Genomic DNA, 8,542 nt, shown 5'->3' with positions numbered 1-8,542 from the left:
CCATCTCACTGGTGTTATGGAGAGCTGCCATGCTGCCAGCAGCAGAGGGGACTTCCGTCAAGGTCGGGGAAGCAGCCACTGCCCCACTCCAGATCCATTCTGAGGTTCCATGAGTTCACTAGGAACCTGTCTTGTGTCCTGACGTATGCCAAGGGATATGAACACTTGTAGTGTTACCGTAGTATGGAAACCTCCCTCACCATCCACCAAGTCCCACACAGGCGTCCATGTAGCCATGCAAATCTTTTTGCATGAATGCTGAGGATTTGAACTCAGTTTCTCACACATTCACAGCAAGCGCTCATGCTCATGAAGCCCTATCCCACCCCCCCTTTTTTCTTTTTGACTTTTTTTTCTAGGTGATCGTGCCAACCTGACCTACCATATTCCCATTCCTTCTCTTCATTTGTGTTTGGTTTAAGAGAAATCCTTTTATTTCCCAGTTATAACTCTCTCTAGGAATCATGTCTTCTGTGCTTTTAAACTTGATTATCTTGATTGCCTCTCTTCTCTGGTGATGTGTGTTCTCTCTGTGTGTTTTAGTATTTCCCCTCATGCTGTTAATTCTTTCCAAGTGTTTGATGATCTGACCAGAGTCTGTCTGTATAGGGTAGGAGAGATGGTATATGCCAGTTGTAGGCAGCTATCCATCTCTCACTCTGCCTCTTTCTAGGTATGATTACCACATAAAATGACCTCAGAACCCCATAGTCCATGTACTAAAGAACCTCACACCCCATGTACTTTCACTTACAAAATCTTGAAAAGAAAAAGCCACCTTGGGCTTTGGTAGGGAGAATGTTGCTTTAACCAGTGTTCTCCTTTTGTGGTTGTCAGTGTTTGGGGGCAGAGATAGGAGGTACGGTCCCACACTATCAAGCTATAGATATAGCTTAAAGGGTTCTCTAGATATCCGAGGACATTTACCCAAGCCAAGCCAGCGACAGTGGCATCAATGCAGAAAAGGATTTCAGAATTGGCTGGTGTGAGTCAGAATTGGGTTTTAATAAAGGTATTTTAACAGAAGCTTAAGTGGAGGATTAAGAGAAAGAGGGATTCTCAGAAGGCACATTGGAGAACACAGAAAGTTACCAAAGGTGATTCTCACTTTATGCTGCCTTTACATTTTGACTACAATCCTATATCCCACTAAATCTTATATTCCTATATAGGGGGGTTCAAAGTTGTTGTCTTCAAAGGGTGGGTCATGTAGGTAAAGAAGTGGTTCTGAGCAGCACCAGCAGGGACAACAGCTGATTCGACAAATGTCTAAACCACAAGGACACAGACAAATAGTATATAGATTTAGTGTAAACAGAATTAAAGGGATAGGGATGAGGCCCCACCCAAAGTCATATACTTCTGGGCCTGAAGCTTGGTTAATGGTTACATTACCAGAAAATATCTGTATATGAAAGGACTGTTAACTCAGTCTGCAGCATTTATAGCAGATGTTAATTTTGCTAGAGTTATTGCTTCTCAACGGGGAAAAGGCTTAATCAGACTTCTCTGTGAGAGTCTGCTCCCTCTTCCTGTGCCCACAAAGTTCCCTCTCTTTCTATCCTGCCTCAGGATGAGTGGACGGGTTGGTAGCTACAAGATCTGTTTCTTAAGGCCACTCTTAGGGACTTGGAGCTTAGAGCCTCATTAAATGTCCCCCTACCTTTCACAGCTCTCTCTCTCTCTCTCTCTCTCTCTCTCTCTCTCTCTCTCTCTCTCTCTCTCTCTCTCTTCCTTTCTTTCTTTCTCCTCTCCCTCTTCTTCATCTTCTTCTTTGCAGGGACTCACTATGTAGGTCCATCTAGCCTGGAACTTTCTATATAGAGCAGGCTAACCTCTAAGAATTTAGACTTCTGAAGGACTGGCTGATTCCACCTCTGTGTTCAGCAGTAACCCATAAACTATCTTGGGCAAAAAAAAAAAAAAGTTTGTCTTTCAAAATTTAGTTAATTTTAAAAATATTTATGTGCAATCTACCTCTTCTTACCCCTCTTCCCCCACCCCTTTCCCTCTCTTCTTCCTTCTTCTTTTCTCTTTATCATCTCTCCCCATCCCTCCACTCCTCATCACCTCTTCCCTTCCCCCTCTTCATACTTCAGTCTTCTACCCATTCTTCTCCCTTCTTCCCTCCCTCCCACCCTCCCCTTTCCACCTTTCCTCTTCCCCTCCCTTCCTTTCCCTCCCTTCCCTTTCCTCTCCCTCCCTTCCTTTTCTCCTTTCTCTTTCTCCTATCTGCTTCCTCTTTGACTTCCTTTATCCCCTCCCCCTTCCCTACTCCACTCTTCTCATTTCCCCTTCTCTCTCTTTTTTTTTGCTGTTCATTCCCTTTTGAAGAGATAGCATTTGCTTTTAGGGGCCCAAAGTGAATACCCAGTCATATTTTCATGCCTAGAAATTGGAGCTACTGATGTATGGCCAGGATAGTTCATTAAATAAAAAAAAAAAGCAAAACAAACCAAACAAAAACCATCCTGGAATCTGGAATGTTATCACTATTAGAATTCCAGGCATCACTGATACATATCCAATGTTCACATTTTATATAAACAAATATATATCAAAAGATCTTTTAAAATTACCTTTTTTCTGGAGTGTAGCTCAGGGGTAGAGCACTTGTCTAGCACATGTCAAGTCTGGGGTTTTGTCCACAGCACTGCAAAAATAAATGATTGACTTTCCCCTGGGGCTGGGATGGTTATTAGCATGCCTTTCTCTTCTGTAGGGAGAGACAGCTGTTCATGGAACTGCTTCTGCTCCACTCTGGCTACCAGGAAATGCTGTGTTAAAATTAGAGCATAATTATAGAAATGAACCCAACTCCTCAACTCTGACTCCACTTCTAAATACATCTCCCCTTTCAGCTCACAGTGAAGAGCATTTGTGTTCATATGTCATGTAGATACAAATACATTTTTCAGTTAATATCATCATTTAAAAAAATAAGTTGACTAAAAGTTAGAGATGAATAACATGGCCTTACACACCTGATCTCCTCCTGTGTTAGACAAAGAGAATTTTAGGGTATGGAACCAAGTCCACTCTGTCTACAGGCACAGTTCAAGCAGCACGTGAGCTGGTGAGCACCCTGGAGAAGTTTCCTAGATATTAGGCAGATTTCTGATGGACTAGTGAGATTTGCTGCCAAGTCTAACAATCTGAGTCTAATCTGTGGGAACCACATGGAAGAAGGAGACAACCAGCCCTTGAAATTGCCTTCATGGGCCTCCGTAGGTGTACCCCCACACATACATACCCAAATATTTAAATAACTGAAATTTCAAAATTAAAGTAAATCAAAAGAACCCTTCTGCTAGACTGTTAACACCAGTGAAGAGGAGCCAGGCTTAGAAAAGTCACATGAGGAAGAAAGAGGGGATTTTGGCTGTTGGAGAGAGATATTCTGGGACACCCTGCTGATCTTGATGAAGTTGAACATTGCCCGTTACACAGAATTCCCATTGACCTTGCTGCTCAGGAGCCCACAGCTGAGAACCACGAAGAAGAGACTGTTTCTCATAAAAAAGGTGAGAGTCAAATATTGTCTCCTTAACAGAAGGTTGAGCAGGGAGAGAGGGAGGGAGGGAGGGAGGGAGGGAGAGAGAGAGAGAGAGAGAGAGAGAGAGAGAGAGACAGAGACAGAGACAGAGACAGAGAGACAGAGATTCTTTTTAGCTAACATGATTCTTGCAGTTCGTTTCATTTTGCCTTTTACATTTATGTTTACCAAAGCACAGTTTTGGTGAGATTCATGGTTAGAAAACATGCCACACTAAAAGTACTAATTGACATGTAATATGGATGCACAGAGAGTGACGTCATCTTATAGAAGAGAGGGAGATAAATTTTGAGCTTCCAAGGGATGAACTGGCAGAAGAGAAAAGGTGGCCTTCAAGACATGGGGAAAAGAAGTCAGGGAGTCACATGTTGTCAGAACTTGTGGACATTGTCCTGACTACCGTACCACATTCTAATCTACAAGCACAGTTCCCCTGAGGCAGTCAAAGTGTGAGCTTGAGGCCGACTTGGGCTACCTAGCATGTTCTAGACTAGCCTGAGATACATAATGAAACCCTCGAAACAAACAAACAAATAAATGGCAAAGAGTCTCAAAGCTACAGCCTTCCCATTGTGGTCCCACTGGGACTGCAACACTGGAAGACTCCTGAGTTTATGTGAAGAGGCGCTGCAAGTCTCCTTCAGGCCAAAGCTTCTTCCAGCCTTGAAAACTTGGGCTTCCTGGTTATGGAGGTAGACAGTTTGGAATGAAGCTTCAGGTTTTTAATCACACACACACACACACACACACACACACACACACACACACACACATCCTTTATCCTAAGTTTCTGAAAGTCTGCCTCTTTGCTACATCTTCTAAATGCAGTAGTACAAATAGGGGTGAGAAGCAAGGCTGTCCAGAATATATCATATATATGTGTATCAGAAATGAATATATATGGTATATATATATTGGATATGTATATATATATTGGACACACACATATATATACTAGATATTAAAATAATGTATCTATAATCTGCTGGGTTATATGGTGAGACCAAAGAGAGGAAGAATATTTGAGGAAGAAAGAAAGAAAGAAAGAAAGAAAGAAAGAAAGAAAGAAAGAAAAAAGAGAAAATAAAAGTGAGAGAGTAGAGAGGGGTGAGGAAAGGAAGATATACTATACTTTGGGACTAGAGAAGTTGCTCAGTTGTTAGGACAACTTGCTGCTCTTACAGTGGACCCAACTGACTTCAGTTCCCAGCTCCCATGTTGGAAAGCTTCTAACTGTGTGTGACTCCAGAATCTGGGAACCTGATGCCTCTGACCTCCGAGGACACCTGCACTCACATACACATAGCCACATAGAGATGCAAGCACACGGAATGAAACTAAATTCTTTAAAATAAAACCACATGCTTTGACTTTATGCAGTGCGATGACGGTGTTGTGTTTTGCAATAGATTCTTGAATGTTTTTTGTTCATTTAAGCTCTTTATACATATGTAAAAGGGCACCCACTCTCTCTCACTAAGAACTATGCTCCTTAAGATGTTACTAATAGTCTTTGTGTTTGTGTTAGCCAAATTTACCAGACACTTTTGTATTTCTTACCCTCTCTGCAAATTGTTGATATGACTGACTACTTCCCTCTCCCTGAGATTTCTCAGGTAGCCTTTGATATGTACTACATCTTCCCATACCATTGCCCACCTAGATGTTCTTAGGAGGCTTCTTCTTGGCATGAATTCTGTTATGACTTGAATATGAGGTGATCCTTAAGTGGCCCATGTTTTGAAGGTCCCTGGAACAGTGAGTTCAGGCTTTAGTGGATCCATCATCTGATGGTATTATTCAAAGGTGGTAGAAGGTGGTTCTGGTAGAGGAGGTAGTTCACCAAGGCTGAGCCTATGAAGGGAATCTTGTTCTGGGCCTCTTTCTGGTGCCTTCTTCTTCCTGGCTGCTCTTTCTTCAGCCACATCTTTCAACCATGATCTCCAAACTCACTGCAGGCCTGTTAGCAATGAGGCCAGGCCACCATGGACTTCACTGTGACAAAATAAGTCCTTCTTCCTTTCAGGCTATGTCAAGAATGTGACCCAGTGACCCAGGTAGCTCACCTCACCTTTGTCATTTTTGTCTGGATATTTGCAGAGCATCTTAAAATAGCATCCCTGTAGTTTCTAGGTTGTCTCTCTACTTTCACACCACAGATACCCCCCAAGCTTCCACTGTCCTCTTCTACCACATCTAAGAGAATGCCACCTTCTATTTGCTAAAGCTAGATTTTACAAGCTATCCTTGATTATGGTTTTCTGCCCTTTCTACCCAAATGCCAGTAGCCTGAAAGTCCTGTCACATTGTTTTGATTCTCTATTAAGATTTCAAACATATCCTTGAAGGCACCTTTATTTCTCTAACCTAATTGTAACTTACCCAAGGCTCTGCCCCATTTGTCTCTGAGAAGTTATAGTTCGGTAGTTTACTCTCCTCAGAAGTCAAAGTGACTTTGATTGTTGTTGACTTCTTAAATATCTTCTATACTTGGGGCCCACAGGTCCACAAGCCACCTGCCCCATCTTTCTTGTGTTACTATATCTATAAGGATCACTTTTTACTATTTTTATTTGTGTATATGTGCCACATATGTGGGTACATCACAGGGGCCAGAGAGGGCTTTGGATTCCTTGGATCTGGAATCACAGGAAGTTGTGAGCTGCTTGATATGGGTCCTGGGAAGTGAACTCAGGTCCTTTGCAAGAACAGCGAGTGCTCTTCATCACTGAGCCACTTTTCTAGATCCCTCATGCCACTCTTGGCTGAGTCTATTAGAATATGTTTTGACCCCCACCCTCCCCAAAAAAGTCAGAATCAATTTAGGATCTTTTAGCCCACAGTGGGCATTTTTATGGATCCTGCTCCACCTGCCAACCCAACAGACATTAGTGGGCTGGATGGAACTGCACTTGGCACCTTTAATCCTAAGTTCCTGGAAGTCTGCCTCTTTGCTGCATCTTCTAAATGCAGTGGCACAGATAGGGGTAAGAAACAAGGCTGTCCAGAATACACCAGAGGAGAGAACTGCAGAGCTCCCATGCCTGACTTCAGAGACACTGATAGAAATCTGAAGATGACTGACATGCTTTCAAAGGGTGTCCAGGTCTTTTATTTTGTTTATGGGAAATGAGTTTGGGGAGTTGCAATAAGACTGCTAGGAAAATTAGACATATTATTACTTAAAATGAAGATCCATTCTTAAGATCAGGTGACAGAAAGATCGCTCATGTCTTACTTGCACGGAGGTGTCACCTGGGCTTAGGTTTTTTACCTGTTGAGTCTTACCTGTGCCATACCCTATGTTATTCTGGGGTTTCACCTGACCTGAGGGCTCACCTGAGCTTAAGCCTTACCAAGTGTAAGATCTCACTTATTCTGATGCTTCACTTGTTGAGACTTACCTAAGCTCAATCCTCACCTAGTGTGGAGTTTCACCTGTAGGAGCTCCCAGTTGTGCTGAAATGGTCCCAGAGTCACCTGTGTCAGGATGCTGCCTTGGCTCAGTGGAGATAATGCCTTTTCCATTTCTCTCACATTTGTATGAGTGACAGATTCCAGCATTGTAATTGATTTGGGAACTTTGAGCAGTACTGATATTTTTTTGGTGCTTAGGTTTCAGAGTTAACAACAATGTTTCCAGGACTTCTTAAGTTTCAACTGATGGTTCTTCCCACCAGAATTTTAAATATTACTATTATGCAATAAGAAAAAATACAGTATCTTTTAAACTATGAAAGTATCTCCTTTTGGTGTATAGTCTGCTAGTCTTTGCTAGTGTATCACCATGACTATGCACACCTCCTTGGTTTATAAATTTGAAGTTATTCAATGTTACAATTTGGATTTGAGCATTTTCTCCAGGCTCATATGGAAAGTTTGGTCCTTAAATTATGGATTGCTTAAGAAGGAAAATATGCAAGGTGGGTATACCTGAAGGACCTCCATCACGGGAGAGGGGTCCTTTGGGGGATCTATTTTGTTCTGGTTCCTTTCTATCTTTTTCTCTGCATCCTGGTTGCCAAGAAATGAACAGCTCTTAACTCTGCCCATCAGCCATGGTCTTCTGCCTCACCAGAGGAACAAAATGATTCAGTTAGCTGATGCTTGGCAGCAACCTCTGGTAGTATGAACCAAAGGAAATGTTCTTTTTTGAGACTGTTCAGACATTTGTCAAAGCTAAGTAAGCAAGACTAAGGCATACATATATGGTTTTCTTAAAGACAAGAGGAAAAATAATACGTGGTCATAGAAAACAAGGTGATTATTACATGGTAAACATGGCCTTTGAAAGAATTATGACCTTAGTTGTTCTATATTTTAATTAGTGATCTGTTTCACTTGGCACTTTTTTCTTTTAATATAATTTTGGAAAAACATGACATTTGTGTTATCATTTCTGATAATTTCTCGTGAGAAAAATTTCTAAGAAAAAGGTTCAAATGTTTTTCTTTCATTCGTTCTTTCTTTGTTTCTTTTTAATTGTGGGTTTTTGTATGGGTTTGTGCATGTGAGTGCAGTGCCCAGAGAGGGCAACAGATGCCAGGAAGCTGGAGTTATAGGCCACATTGAGCAACTAAACTGAGGGCCCCTTGGTTGTGAGTTATGTCCTCAGCAATATGAACTGTTAACTACTGAGCTTGCTCTTCTCTACCCAACCCACACCTTTTGCTTTTATTTTTAAAACTTGTGTGTTTAAAGTGCTAGTAGATTTTTTATCATCCCATCAGGGTTATGGGGGTCCACTTCACACACTCTCATCGGCATGTAGAATATTTGGATATTACTCATTTTCAGTTAAAAGCAGAATCCTTTCTGAAGAATGGATTCATCATATATATATGACATTTTGCCCATGTACCAAAGTCATTTGGACTCTGGGCTCACCAACTTGACTTGTTTACTACAAGGAATTTTATAAAAGGCTCAGAAGATAAGATCACTTACTGCTTTACCAGAGGATTCATTTCAGTTCCCAGGGCCCAC

Source organism: Arvicanthis niloticus, chromosome 1 (assembly GCF_011762505.2).
Source record: "Arvicanthis niloticus isolate mArvNil1 chromosome 1, mArvNil1.pat.X, whole genome shotgun sequence".
In the NCBI taxonomy this organism is placed as follows: Eukaryota; Metazoa; Chordata; class Mammalia; order Rodentia; family Muridae; genus Arvicanthis; species Arvicanthis niloticus.
The sequence above is the reverse complement of the archived record's forward strand: the minus strand, read 5'-3'. Positions refer to the sequence as shown.